General features: G+C 38.7%; 1 non-coding gene across 1 annotated transcript; it reads left to right on the top strand.

Annotated features, from left to right (window-relative positions):
- The first annotated feature begins 465 nt into the window (after positions 1–465).
- LOC129479915 (U6 spliceosomal RNA) lies at positions 466–572 on the top strand. The gene has a single exon (XR_008656843.1). It is a non-coding gene; the product is annotated as a U6 spliceosomal RNA (small nuclear RNA).
- Positions 573–16,038: the final 15,466 nt, after the last annotated feature.

Genomic DNA, 16,038 nt, shown 5'->3' with positions numbered 1-16,038 from the left:
AGAGCCTCCTTTGCTTACTCATTTCTTCTTACTGTGTCCCAGAGTCTAGCACAGAGCTTGGCACAAAGCCAGCTTTCACTAATTAGAAATGGATGAATACATCTCACCCGCCGTTTAGGCCAGTTAATGAGGCAATAAACCCGTTCTGTTCTGGTAACAGTGTCCTCCACCTCTGAAGGGAAAAGTAAACCACATCTACATTATATTAATGTGCTATTTTAGGGGAGTCAGAAGGTGATGTCATAGGACAGAGCTCGGCAGGGTGGGTGGGAATGGTCTTGGATGCAGGGAGGTCAGCTCAGCCACTGTGTAGGAGGGACGTCTTCATGTCCTCTCATTTGCTGCCGGGCCATCAAGACAGCTTTCTGTCTCTATGTGAATAAATGACTGCAAACCTGAGAGGTATTTAAAACATCCAACAACTGCTATGGCTGCATAGATAAATAAGTGAATAAGAAAATGACAGTGTTCGCTTTGGTGGCACACATACCAAAATTGGAATGATACAGAGAACATTAGCACAGTCCCTGTACAAGGATGACACACAAGTTTGTGAAGTGTTAAAAAAAAAAAAAAAGAAAATCAGAAATGGGTTTCTTATTCTCTAAACTAAACTGTATGTCACAAAACAAGTGATAGAACTAATTCTGGTGTGTATCACTTACCAAACTATTCTCATAATTTCCAACTTGTTTATTGATTTTAGAAAAAATGTTTTTGTGGTTTTCACTGACTAAATAGTGCTCCTTTCTGAGTCATGATTGAACACAAGAACTACATCAAGGTCTTCCAAGGATTTTACTATTGGCAACGGTATGCTTGTAGATGCCAGCACCTCCTCCACAGTGGGACTTGGAGAGCCCGTGTCCCAGCCTCACCAATAATGCCAGCGCTAAGTTGCTGCCCACCGTTTACTCTGTTATTCCAACCCACCTGCCCTCACATGGCGCAGTGGGGCCTCCGCTGCTGCCTCTGCCACCATGTTGGTTAGCTGAGTGGTACCAATGCTTCCAGACCCTTTCACTGCCTTTCTGGCCTCAGCAGGTGACAAAGCTTGGAAGTGGGAATGGCTCGGATGAGGTATCCTTAATAGCCAGGGGAGTTACCAGCAGCCCGAAGCAATGGATTTTGGTCGGGGAGGAGGGTTTGAGCTTCACAGCATTTCCCTGCTCAAGAATGTTCTTTCTTTCTAGTAGGAAATACTTATGTAAGGGTCCCTTGGCCTGGCATGGGGTGCCTTGGTGCTATGTTCCAGTCTGCATCCCTGCGCCATGTCCCTTTACTTTCTATGTGTGCCTTGTGTTGCAGACAAACTGGAATATTCCCATACACACACACACACACACACTCCTGCCTCTTTCCTTGTGATTGTGTAACCACTCAGTGTGTTCTTCTTGCCCACTGCTAAGATAGAGCTGATTTATCAAGACAGGGGAATTGCAATAAAGAAAGAGTTTAATACGTGCGGAGCCCGCTAAACGGCAGACTGGTGTTTGATTATTACTAAAATCAGCCTCCCTGAAAATTTGGAGGCTAGGATTTTCCAACCATAGTTTGGTGGGCAGGGGCTAGGGTATGGGTGCTGCTGATTGGTTGAGAATGCAATCATAGGGGTGTGGAAAACCGTCCTCCAGCACTGAGTCTGCTTCTGGGTGGGGCCCACAGAGGAGTCGCTGGTCCCCGTAAGACCATCTCATCATCAGAAATGCAAAAGTCTGAAAAGATATCTCAAAAGACCAATCTCAGATTCTACAATAGTGACGTTATTTACGGGAGTACTTGGGGAAGTTGCAAATCTTATGACTTCCAGAATAATGGCTGGTAGTCATTTAACTACGAATTGAGGCCCCTCTCATCCTCCTAACCTGGTGGCCTTTACTTAGTTTTACAGAGGTGGTAGTTTTTGGTAAGGGCTATTATTAATTAAACTATAAACTAAACTTCTCCCTAAATTAACTTGGCCCACACTCAGGAATGACCATGGGCAGTTTGGACATTAAAGGCAAGATAGAGTTGGTTAGATCAGATCTCTCTCACTGTTGTAATTCTCGCTGTTATGATTTTTGTAAAGGTGGTTTACCTTGGACTGTTGCCTCTTTCTCAATTGTTCTCCCTCCTCCTACCCTCAGTTCTACCTGTTAATATTTCTTGTCTCCTTCAGAGCTTAGCTGACATGCTGCCACCTCCTATGAAGGGATTCCTGATCCCTCCAACCAGATTATAATCTTTCTCTCACATTTATTCCTTCTCCTATGACATTGACCCTACTAGACCTTATATTTTTACATTACCATTTGCATAGTTAATTTTTAAAATATTCTGTATTTTCCTAAACTGATGATCCCAGAGACAAATTTGCTCTGCTTTTCCTTTTCATTCCCTGAAGATCTTAGTCTAGAGCCTTTCACATAACAGGCATATAATCCTTTTTGGGTGGGATTTGGAATTACTATTTTTTTCTTTTTTTAGTTATTGTCTCTTATAGTCTTGTTTGATGGAGTTATTTTTGTGTGATATGTAAAAGTGTTATCAAGGGAAAGTTCTAGAACCAATGTGAAAGCTACAGAAAGAAATGTTTCTGGTTTCCACATTTCTCTAAGCCTTAGATTCTTCCTCTGCTGAAATGTGGGTAATAATAGTCCATGCCATGCAAGATTGTTGTGTGGATTAAATGAGAACATATGTTACTTAGCACAAAGTCCGCCATGCAGTAAGTGATCAGGAAATAGCAGTTGTTTTTGCTGTTATTATTACTTTGCTCTAATACAGCTGTCTAAGTGTGGAAAACACTGCCACACGGATCTTCCTTCTTTCACTGATATTTGGTAATTCTTTCATTCAACTTATATTTATTCTCTAACTACTGATACTGAAAATCCTATGCTCAGAAAAAATTCCAGACAAGTCTCCTGTCTTCATGGAGCTCAGTCTAGAGTGGAGTCAGATATTTATCCAGCAATTATGCAACGAGAGATACATGGTTCTGCAGTTTAGGGAGCCTAGACCTAGTGAGAGAGGTCAAGGAGGATGTTCCTGAGGTGTTCAAATGTGGCTGTCAACTTCCCGGAGAAAGTAGTTTAGGGCTAGTTTGACCAGGGCTGGGATTAGGGTAAGGCAAGTGAGGCACTTGCTATAGGGACAAAGTTTAAGGGAGCCTCAAAAGATTCAGTGATCAAGATAAACAATATTTTAATGCGATATTACAAATAAAATTTAATGCAAAAAAGTTCCCAATGAACAAAACATCACAATTTTGGATAAAGACAGGATCAGTAACAATGTTGTATTGAATCATATTGGAGCCTTAGGCAAAAGGAGAAAATCAAATACTGATCCTTAGTTTTAGCCCTGGATTTGACTAGGTAAGAATAACTTTAAAAGTCCATTTATATCCAGAGATTCTGGAAAACTAAGTACACTTACATGGAAACTTCTAATTCTATCCAGCAGAGGGCAGTGATGCCTAAATAAACAGTTGGAGGCTTTTGCTGTCATTTTTATCAATCATCATCAAATTTGGGGAGGGATTAACTTAAAGGTTAAAAGTTTTTGCAATGGAAATAGGGCATGCTGTGGAAACTATGTAACTCTGGTGTTAGAGGACCAGCAAACTCTTATAAACTGCCATACAACAAGCTTTCTTTTTAGTAGATGTATTTTTACAGATATGATTTGAAATGTAGCCAATTCCAGGACTTACAAACCATGAAGCCATGTAGTGAAGAGCATTCTGTAATTTATGAGGGGGTCAATTTTTGGAGGCAGCAATTAGTGGCTGATTTCCTTTTCATTCTGGTCTTCTTTCAATATTAAAATCAGAGACTTAGGAAGCTAGACATCATATAGAAAGAGAGATCCCCTCATTTGCAAGCTAATACAGGGGAGGTTGGCTTATTTATTTGTTAATTCACTTGTTCATTCATTATCTCATTTATTCAAGGATTTCACAAGCGTATATTGTCTACCGTATGACCAAAACTGTGGTGGCACAAAGGGACACAGAGACTCAGATGAATCACGGTGCTCACCTTTCATGAACAACTACTTGAGAACAGGAAACAGTGGCAGAAGTAGATCCTTGTGATACTTAGGCTAAGTTGGTGTGCTGAGATATAAGCCAAGCACTCTAGGAACCTGGTTCAAGAGCAGCTCACAGGTCTTCATCTGTTTACTGTTAAGGGTATTTTTGGAATCTAAGATAATTTTGGAGTTTTAGTACTTTGTTTTTATTTGACTCTGATTTTGGCACAAAAAAATACGTCTAATGAAACTTCATGCATTTCTCAGGTCCTAGTTCAATGGGGACATCCATCACGTGCTTCTTTTTTTTTTCATAGTTTTTTTTTTTTATTATACTTTAGGTTTTAGGGTACATGTGCACAATGTGCAGGTTTGTTACGTATGTATCCATGTGCCATGTTGATTTCCTGCACCCATTAACTTGTCATTTAGCATTATGTATATCTCCTAATGCTGTCCCTCCCCCCCTCCCCCAACCCCACAACAGTCCCCGGAGTGAGATGTTCCCCTTCCTGTGTCCATGAGTTCTCATTGTTCATTTCCCACCTATGAGTGAGAACATGCGGTGTTTGGTTTTTTGTCCTTGCGATAGTTTACTGAGAATGATGTTTTCCAGTTTCATCCATGTCCCTACAAAGGACATGAACTCATCATTTTTTATGGCTGCATAGTATTCCATGGTGTATATGTGCCACATTTTCTTAATCCAGTCTATCGTTGTTGGACATTTGGGTTGGTTCCAACTCTTTGCTATTGTGAATAGTGCCGCAATAAACATATGCATCACGTGCTTCTTGATGACTGCCTGAGAAAGAAGACGGAAAGACCAATCCCTAGAGAAATAATCTAGGCACGTAGTTTGTAAACTGTGCCTTGGGAAAACTCTAGGGCAGTGCTTCTCCAGTGTGGTCTGTATCACCTGCATCAAATACTTTAGAGTACTTGTTAAAAATCCGAATTTCCTTCCTGGAGACCTACAGAATCAGAGTCTGGAGGGATTGGGGGCAGGGAGGGTAGGGACCTGCACTTCCACAAGTGTTCCAGGTAGTTCTTATGCATACTAGAGAGCTCCAGGGGCTCTACTCCTTGCCTTTGCCAGCTCACATAGACCCTTCAACCAGATCACCTCTTCTTCTAAAGTGTAAGTTCCACAAGGTCTGGGCTTTTTGTCCATTGTGTTCGCAGCTATATCCCCAGTACTTTGAACAATGGTGCACAATAAATATTTATTGACTGAATAAATTAAGACATTATATAAATTGAATTTCCACTAAGAGTTCATTTTGACCAAGGTTTCTAATACTAAAAAAAAAAAAGTGCCTAGACCATGGTTTTGGATCATCTTCTTTCCTTAAAGAAGGGAAGCAAAGATAGCTGAAAGCCCTTAGGTTTTTGAGCCCCTCTTAGATAATTACATTGAATATGGAACCTAGTTACCCACCTTTTCAAGGCTGAGTTCCTATTGTCTTCAGATAATAATCTGGTAACCATGAGTATCATTCCTGCATTTACTCCAATAAAGATTGGACTTTAGAAATGTCAAGTGTCAAGTACTGGTGAGTCTGATTTTCCATTCAGCCGTCCTGACTTATAGACCAAAGCTCTTAATGCTGGAATGTCTGACACTCTTGATTCAATTTAAGGCACAGCAGTAATGTGACTTTCTGTGGGTTTTTACATTGACAGTGATGGAGCTGAAACTAGGCACTTCCACTTGGATCTTATGCTTGGTAAGATGGCATTTTCGATTTTTATCAGGGGAGAGCCCTTGCTTCTGTGACCCATGTGTTCAATTCTACAACTGAAAGTTATTTATTTGTTTATTTATTTTTTGAGACAGAGTTTTGCTCTTGTCACCCAGGCTGGAGTGCAATGCCTTGATCCTGGCTCACTGCAACCTCCACCTCTCGGGTTCCAGCTATTCTCTTGCCTCAGCCTCCCAAGTAGCTGGTACTACAGGCATACTACAGGCATACCTGGCTAATTTTGTATTTTTGGTAGAGACGTGGTTTTACCATGTTGGTCAGGCTGGTCTTGAACTCCTGACCTCAGGTGGTCTGCCCACCTCGGCTTCCCAAGGTGCTGGGATTACAGGTGTGAGCCACCGTGCCTGGCCTGAATGTTATTTATTCATTCATTCACGTACCTGTTTTTCATAAATCTCAATTGAGCATTTCTGTCTAGAAATGCCTTTATTCAGCTTTACAGATACAATTGGGTAGTCTTTATATATTGATGGGAAGAATCTACTTGTTATTTTATACTGGGACTGCCAAATTTGTGTGTGTGTTTTGTGGATGCACTGCTGAAAGTGAAGTCCTTGGATAGAAAAGGGGGCAGTCCCTTATTCCTGGTTCTCTCTTCTCAGTACAAATAGAGATCAACTTTTAAAAAATAATAAATTATAGACGTAAGCTCTGTTTGTATGAATTGGAGCCTGAAATCAAGAAGTGGATAATAGGAAGGGAGGGAAGCAATGTGGAGTAAGAACAACCAGCTTGGATATTATCTTTGTTTAGGTTCCCCAAAAGCAGGATGCTGAAACAAGAATTTAGGTACAGGCGGTTTCTTTGGCAGGTGATCCTAGAAGGCACTGCAAGGGAGTAGATAAATGAGACAGAGAAGGGATCCTCTCCTTAGAGATGGGGTGGACTGAGTCTCTGATTGTCACTCTGAAAGACGAGGAATTTTAGGTTATCCACCAAATTGCAGCCCTCATTAGTTAAGGGTAGTCTGGAAGCATTCACTTTCCGGTACTTTCAGCCCGTGTCTTTCCTCCTTTGTGTGGTCAGAGGATAACCTCAAATAAAAGATGCTGCAGGAAGTCTTGATAGTAAATGGGAACTGTGCAGGTGGCCTCTAGGTAGGTAGGGGGAAGCATGACTTTGCGATGATATAGATATATGTGATGGTAAATTTTATAAGTCAACCATTTTTGTGGATGTTTCTGTGAGGGTGTTTTTAGGTGATATTAACATTTAAATTGCTGGAGTTAAGTAAAGCAGATTGCCCTCCATTTTATGGGTGGACTTCATCCAATCAGTTGAAAGCCTGAGTAGAACAAAAAGATTGACTCTCCCATTAGTAACAGAATTCTCCAGCCGATCGCCTTCAGACTTCATCTGCAGCATCAGCTCTTCCAGCCCGATGACCTTTGAGCTGAACCTTTGCTCTCCCTAGGTCTCCTGTTCCACTGGCCCATCCTGTGATTTTGGACTTACCAGCATCCATAATCATGTGAGTCAATTCCTTAAAATAAATCTCTCTCTCTCTCTCTCTCTTCTATTGGTTCTGTTTCTCTGGAGAACCCTGGCTAATACAGTATGCCTGTGCTTGATTTCTTCTGGTTAGGAAAGAAAGCAGTAACTACTTTTGGATAAAGAAGGTAATGTGGGTTGGTTTTACGTGTTTTATTTTACCTATGAAATAGATTGATATTCTGATAATTTTTCTAAAGTTTGTAAAACGCTTTAGTTAAATCTTTTTAAAAAGGTAACCAAAAGTACAAACCCAGATAACTTTAAACTCTTAACACCAAGCACCACCATTGACAGAAGCATTTTCATTTCAGAAGTATTTTCATTTCAGGAGCATTTTATTCTGCATAAGAGGGGATACATTGGTACAAATCTGCAGTTTGGTGGTCGTTGTTGTTCTTTTGGGAATCCTGCATGTGTAGGCTATAATTTTTTATACTGGGTTTAGCTCATAATACATTCTGTCCATGAAGCACATTACTGCTGAAGGTGTGTTTGGCTTTTACCTGTTTATTGCTACCCAGAATATATATAATTAGAATGAATTTATTATTTCCTAGGAGGTGTTAGGTGCCCACTCTTGTCTCTCTGATTCTTTTGATTCCTAAGCCCCTGAAAACAACTCTTAAGAATAACTCTGGATGCAGGTTGGCAAAATAAATGTATTTTTGTTTGTACAGTCTGAAATTTCTCTACTGCATATACTGTAGTGTTTTGCTACTTGTCAATATTCAGTTGAAGTCCCTTGAACATCTGAAAAGCTAAGCCTGATAAGAAGCATTAAAGTCTCTTATTTTCTACATTAAAAAACTAATTTTCAGAGCAGCAATTTGTATGAAGCAAATAATCAGATTATTTCCTTTATCTCTAAGTGTTTCCCAGATGGAACAGCATATAGAATAGTATATTATGCGGCTTGAGTTGGATGTACATCAAAATCATTAGCTTATATTGAAAGCTCCACTGGGAAGATTAGAACTAAAGTCAAGATAAAATTAACTCTTTGAAGGTGAATTCCAATGAAGTAATGCCAAATAAGTGGAAAAAGGCGTCTTTTGAAAAAATATTTATTGTCTGTATTTAATATTCTTAGATTTCTGTTAGACAATCTAAAACAGAGAATTAGTGAATAAGTTATTAATTTGGAGATGACATTGGGAAGAGAATGTTTATTTTCAACTGTCCCTGTCTTACTCATGGCATTTTGCCTATTAATAGAATAAAAACAACTGCTGCCTGTATTAATATATTGTGGGACGTAAGTGGCAGAAACTCAGCCTTCAGCATAGCCAAGTGAAGCTGGAGAGAGGGATAAGTAGAACCAGGTACTTGAACACTTTCAAGATTCTTAGTCTGGGTATCAGATGCATGCTTCTTTGACTTTCCTCTGAGTATCTTCATGATACCCGGACCAGACTGGCTTTCTCCAAATGGCAGAAGATGACCAGCGATAGTTCCCAAATTTTACATCTTTAATTATACTCACTGGAGAAAGTTTGACTTAATATACATAGACTCATGTACTTATGAAACACACACCTCTCCCCAATTTAATCTGGGAACACTCAGCCCTGGCGAGGAAGTGGGGCTCCATCACTGAGTACCTGCCACATTCCAGGTAGACTTTACCTAGCGCTTTCCATACATGATCTCTAATCATGGAATTCTTTCCAAGTAAGCCTCACTCTTTTCCAGATTAAGCATAAAAAGGTTAAATCACCAAAGTCACACTGCTAATGAATGACGGACCTTGGATTTCAACTTTTTTAAAAAAAATTTACTTTAAGTTCTAGGATACATGTGCAGAATGTGCAGGTTTGTTACACAGGTATACATGTGCCATGGTGGTTTGCTGCACCTATCAACCTGTCATCTAGATTTTAAGCCCCGCATGCATTAGGTATTTGTCCTAATGCTCTCCCTCCCCTTACCCCCCACCTCCTGACAGGCCCCAGTGTGTGAAGTTCCCCTCCCTGTGTCCATGTGTTCTCATTGTTCAACTCCCACTTATGAATGAGAACATGTGGTGTTTGGTTTTCTGTTCTTGTGTTAGTTTGCTGAGAATGATGGTTTCCAGCTTCATCTATATCCCTGCAGAGGACATTAACTCATTCTTTTTTATGGCTGCATAGTATTCCACAGTGATATGTGTCATATTTTCTGTATCCAGTCTATCATTATGGGCACTTGGGTTAGTTCCAAGTCTTTGCTATTGTAAACAGTGCTACAATAAACATATGTGTGCATGTGTCTTTATAGTAGAATGGTTTATAATCCTTTGGGTATATACCCAGTAATGGGATTGCTGGGTCAAATGGTATTTCTGGTTCTAGATCCTTGAGGAATTGCCACACTGTCTTCCACAATGGTTGAACTAATTTACACTCCCACCAACAGTGTAAAAGTGTTCTTATTTTTCCACATCCTTTCCAGCATCTGTTGTTTCCTGACCTTTCAATGATCATCATTCTAGCTGGCATGATATGGTATCTCGTTGTTTTGATTTACATTTCTCTAATGACCAGTGATGATTAGCTTTTTTTTCCATATGTTTGCTGGCCACATAAATGTCTTCTTTTGAGAAGTGTCTGTTCATATCCTTTGCCCACTTTTTGATGAGGTTGTTTTTTTTCCTATAAATTTGTTAAAGTTCCTTGTAGATTCTGGATGTTAGCCCTTTGTCAGATGGGTAGATTGCAAAAATTTTCTCCCATTCTGTAGGTTGCCTGTTCACTCTGATGATAGTTTCTTTTGCTGTGCAGAAGCTTTTTAGTTTAATTAGATCCCATTTGTCAATTTTGGCTTTTGTTGCAATTGCTTTTGGTGTTTTAGTCATGAAGTCTTTGCCCATGCCCATGTCCTGAGTGGTAATGCATAGGTTTTCTTCTAGGGTTTTTATGGTTTGGGTTTTACATTTAAGCCTTAAATCCATCTTGAGTTAATTTTTGTATAAGTTGTAAGGAAGGGGTCCCAGTTTCTGTTTTCTGCATATGGCTAGCCAGGTTTCCCAGCACCATTTATTAAACAGGGAATCCTTTCCCCATTGCTTGGTTTTGTCAGGTTTGCCAAAGATCAGATGGTTGTAGATACGTGGTGTTATTTCTGAGGTCTCTGTTCTGGAATTTCAACTTCAACTTCATCTGTGTTCCTTCCTCTGCACCATGCTGCTTCATTAAAAAGTTTGTTTTGTTTTGTTGTGTGACAACATGACATTCATAACACAGTTTCATCAGTAATATGCCCCTTTGCCTGTTAGATACCCTCAGCTTTCATCACATTTATTCTAATCCCAAGCAGTGGGAAAACAGTTTTAGATATTTTTTTTTCCAACTTCTGCAAGTGGTAAAATGCACAAGTGTTAAGCTCGGATGAGTGTTACTTATAATGATTAGTCAGCCTAGCCTCAGAAACCAGTGATATCATGAAGTTGCACTTTTAATATGAGAGTCTCAGGTGCCCAATTCTTTCCCTCAATAGTTCACTGTGGCAGACGGTGTTGAATTTCACTGGAGCTCTGAAAATGGTAACAGTTTTCTGTTCTGGGAAACAGCTTGTCACCAACCAACCTTCCCATGTGACTTAGATAAGACTTCTTGTCCACTCTTGACTCTTTCTCATGACAAATAAGCTGCACAGGTGACTCCCTTGTTTACCTGTGACAAGGCCAGATACACACCCTCCAATTTCACATGCTTTGTCATATGAATAATTAGATGAATTTTTTGTCCTCCTGTAACTAGCTAGACACAGAGATAAACATTTTCTTTTAAGCTGATTGACTGAGACTTCTCCTGATTGCAAAATCAATCTTGACTGTAAACCACCCCACTTATAACTGTCTACACCTACCTATAAAGGTATAAGACAAAGCCACCCTGCTGGGACACTCTGATCCTCAGATCTGGGGTGCTCCCCATTGCTATAGCCAGAATAAACTCAATATCTGTACTTGTTCAGTTCTTGTCTTTAATGAGCCATATCAGGCCTCATAGATTGAATTCCATCTCTCCTGGCCCAAGTGTGTCTGTGCGTTTGTGCATACATGAACACTCATGTGTATATGTCAACATCCTAAAAGAAAGTGTGTACATCAATATCCTAAAAGAGACATTGGAACTCACATTGAATATGAGTAGCAAACTTCAAATTTTATAATAGAAAACTCCCATGCTCAGTGTATATTGGTGCTACCATCATAGATTCAGAAGCATGCCAAATGCTGCTTAGAGAAATCTCACCAGTGACTATTGCCATTTAAGATTCATGCTGAGGACCAGGTTCATTTAGATTTTCTTTCGTTCTAGGAAGCTGTATATAATAAATGTGTTTCTGTGTTGCTCCCTTCACCTGTTATAGTTAGAACCTATATATAACCAGAGCACCACGAGGCCAAATCTTTAGCAGGTGCAAATTCGAAGAAGCAGTGATCTGACAAAGTGTAATTGGTTGCAAGCAAATTGTAAATGGAGGTTCTCAAAGGACATCAAGAAGCTTCTTAAAACCTATTCTTTTTTTCCCCCATCCATCTCTTAATCACCCCAAAACTTTTCAATTGACATTTTTCTCCCTCCACTTCCACATACTGAATGACACCATGTAGAACAGTAGTGTTTGCCCTCTCTCATCCTCTGAAGACATTTCTGTCCTTGCTCACTTAGTTTCTAGGCTTTTAAAATGTAGAATTAAGGTGAGTAGGAAATGAAAAAAACAGAATAGGACTGAGGTTTACTCATGGAAGAAAAAAAGAATAGTGATTAAAGGGAAATGAGTGTGCATGTGTGTGTACACAATAGAAAATCACAACTTCTATGTAACTCAGTTTACTTAACACAGAATTTTGCATACAGTAAATTCTTAGGAACTATTTGAAACACATTAGTGACTTACAACTTTTTTTTTTTTTTAAAGCAGTGGAACCATGCTTTTTAAAAAAGAAATATTAAGTAGAACTTTAATAAACAAAATAAAACTGAGGTTTGGACAAGGAGCCTGAATATCTGTGCACTCTGCTTCTCCTCCTGGAGAAGACAGTTTGAAAAATAGTTAGAAATTCCAGCTCAATAAAAGTATATGCTATTAATTTTTAAAATTAAGAAACAAATCATCATTGATTTTTTCTTATTATAAAGGCAACATGTTTATTTACAGAAAATTAAAAATATAAGTAATTACTGAATATCTCATAATTTCAGCACCCCAAGATAAACTTTATTAATAATACTGTTAATATTTTCCTGTCCAGTCACCGATTTTTAAATCTGTATCAGTGTTTCAATATATCTTTATATTGATGATGCCATGGTTTTTTTGTTTCTGGTTCATAGAAAGAATCATATAATGTCATTAAAGGCTCAAAAGTGATCTTACATACTGTCAAAAACACATTAAACTGTGGTCTCCAGGTTATTTTAAAATTGACTTTCCTTTGAGATTTTTTTCTTAGAGTTTGCCGTTATCTGCCACATCAAAGGTAATGATCTTTGTCCTCATTTCTTACACCTGAGTAAATTTTCTGGCTCCACTGGATTTGGTTCATAAATACCCAAGCAAATGAACAGTCCAAATGGTCTAATTAAACTGTGCTGCATTCCGCTTCCCCTGTCAGAAAGGGCAGAACCAGGCCTCAAGACCAGGAGCGCAGTAGCAGCTGGAAAAAAAAATGGCACTATGGGACCTTGAGAGGTCTCCACAGTTTTACAAGGTGCTGTCACTCTGAATGAATTAGAGGATTATTTATTTATTTATCTTAACCTACGGATTCTGTTTAGTCAGTTTGTTAAGGAAGCCTAGGACACTAATAAAACGGGGCTGAAACAGGGGTTTGAGATTAACTGTGAAATTGATTTATCCTTGCTATGCATGACTCTCATTTGCCCAGATAACTGAGAATTACACTTTTTTCCCAAGGAAAGAACAGTTCTGGTTTGGAGGAGATAAGGGCGTACATGAAAGAAGGGACACGGGATTTCTAAGCAACACTCTGCCCCCACTTCTACTTCAAGCAGTTAGGGCAAAAAGAGTCCACTGTCTTTCATACCAAAGCCAAGTTTCAATTGCTCAGTTGACTTTAAAAAGTGCAAAGCATGTTCTGCTTTATGTTTTAAACTCTTGACCCGTGATCATTATCAGGTAAAAACCATATCAATTACCACAACTGTAATTGCATTGCTTTTAATATTATCTAGAAAATCATGCACATTAATAGTGGAGCTTTCTATCTCTGTTGAAGAACAATTACTCCTAAAAATTTATTATACTATGAAAGTGGATGATTTTTATTTCATTTTTTTGTGCAAAAGAAATCCCAGCATGGAAGTACCTTTTAAAAGTTATTTTTGGGAGAAATACATTAAGTTTTTTCAACAAGATCTTTTAGTGCAGGAGTAACTTCACATTATAGAAATGCAGATGTTTTTTCTTTCAGGATTAATGTGCCTATTTCTTGACTGATGATCAGCCTTTTTATCTGGCTGGGGTGTGATAAGCCCAGTTTGACTACTTATATGTTTTGCTAACAAAGCTTTATAGTTCCTGTGCTATTTCATTTTGCCTGTAGGCTATAACAGCTTAAAATAATTATTTTAATATCTGGAATTGATAACAGCAGTCTAAAAAATATAGCATTGTTTGCATTATATCTTCACTTAGAAGGTAATGGCTGTAATAAGATTGAACTCATCTATGAATTAATCACATTGCCTGCTTTATCCTTCCAGTGAATTCTATTTTTTGAACAATGTACAGAGAAACACTGTAAATTTGTAGGTTGTACTTGCTTTTATCTCTTTGGTGGTAATATATTTGTTGAACAGACAGCAACTATCTTTATGGAGGACCACCATGCTAAGGTAATATTTTTAGGATTTTGGTTACAAAGTGGATTTCTGATTGTTTTATAGTTTCCAAGGTCAACTGCTGATGTATGTTTCTTTTCCCATATAAAAATGGGTGCACCAAAATTTCACAAATCACCACCAAAGAACTCACTCATGTAACCAAATACCACCTGTACCCCAATATCTTATGGAAAAAAACTCTTGATAAAAGGATTACTTTTTAAAGAAGCAAATATACTTTCTTTCTTTCCAGTTCTTTTTTTCTATAGATTTTTTTTTTCTTTTCAGCAACCTTTCCCCTCAACATTATTTCTTTTCTCTGAAAACAATCGCCAAGTGGTTATATTTTGGGGTCTTTTCTCAGTGATATTTTGTTCCATTAGAAATAATAATCACTAACATCACTACAAATCATCACACTTGATCTGATTTTGTGTTTGAGTATAACCTATCATCAACTAAGTTGAAAACAAATACCTTTATTTATCTATTTATTTATTTATATTTTTTTGAGACAGGGTCTTGCTCTGTTACCCAGGCTGGAGTACAGTGGTGTGATCTTGGCTCACTGCAGCCTTTTCTACTGGGCTCAATCTGTCCTCCCACTCGGTCCCCGAGTAGCTGGGACCACAGGTATGTGCCACCAGGCCTGGCTATTTTTTAAGTTTTTTGTAGAGACAGGGTCTCACCACGTTGCCCAGGCTGGTGTCAAACCCCTGGGCTCAAGAGATTTTCTCCCTTTGGCCTCTCAAAGTGCTGGGATTACAGATATAAGCCAGCACACCTGGCCTGAAAATAAATATCTTAATGGTCAAGATAAAAATAAATTGGAGTGAAATCTACCGAACATAAAATTAACTAATTTAAAGTGAGCAATTCATTGGCATTTAATCCATTCACAATGTTGTACAATCACCACTTCTACTTAGTTCTAAAATATTTTGGTCACCCCAGAGGAAAACTCCTACCTATTAAGCAGTTACTTTTCATTTTTTCCTCCCCACTGCCTGTGGCAACCATCAAGCTGCATTGCCTCTATAGATTTACTTATTCTGGATGTTTCATATAAATGGAATCATACAATATTTGTCCTTTTGTGTTTGGCTTCTTTTGCTTACATGATATTTTTGAGGTTCATTCATGTTGTAGCCTGTATCAGTACCTTATTCCCTTTAATGGTTGAATAATATTCCATTGTCTGTATATACCACAACTTGTCTATCAATTCATCCATTGATACATATATGGATTGTTTCCACCTTTTGGCTATTGTGAATAATGCTACTATAAACATGCCTGTACATGCACTTGTTTGAGTAGCTCTTTTCAATTCTTCTGGGTATATACGTATATGTGGAATTGCTGGGTTGTATAGTAATTCTATGTTTAACTTTTTGAGAAACAGAATTTTTTATTTCAAATTTTGGGCAAATATTCATATCAGTAGTCCTAGTCAGACACTCAGCTGTGCTTGATTTACCTCATGGCTCACTAGGTAAACTTACGTGAAAAGCAAGCTTATAAAGAAAAAACAAGATTGTTCCAAAGTGAGAACAGAACTATATCTTCCTAATTTATTTTTTTAAATAAGGGGTATTCAACTACAGATTGTGAAATGAATGAGATGTGTACTAGAATGTGAACAATAGTACTTTCTTAGGCCTGGGCAAGCAGGACCCTTTCCTGAACCCTAGGCTTTGGAGTACTTTCATCAAAAATTCTAAGGCCCTCTTGGGTGCTGGGCACCTGTAATCCCAGCACTTTGGGAGCCTGAGGCAGGTGAATCATTTGAGGTCAGGAGTTCGAGACCAGCCTGGCCAACATGGTGAAACCCTGTCTCTACTAAAAACACAAAAAATTAGCCGAACATGGTGGTGCATGCCTGTCGTCCCAGCTACTTGGAAGGCTGAGGCAGGAGAATTGCT

The sequence above is a fragment of the Symphalangus syndactylus genome, chromosome 3, assembly GCF_028878055.3.
Source record: "Symphalangus syndactylus isolate Jambi chromosome 3, NHGRI_mSymSyn1-v2.1_pri, whole genome shotgun sequence".
Classification (NCBI taxonomy): domain Eukaryota; kingdom Metazoa; phylum Chordata; class Mammalia; order Primates; family Hylobatidae; genus Symphalangus; species Symphalangus syndactylus.
Note: the sequence above shows the minus strand (reverse complement) of the source record. Positions and strands in the feature narration are given on the sequence as shown.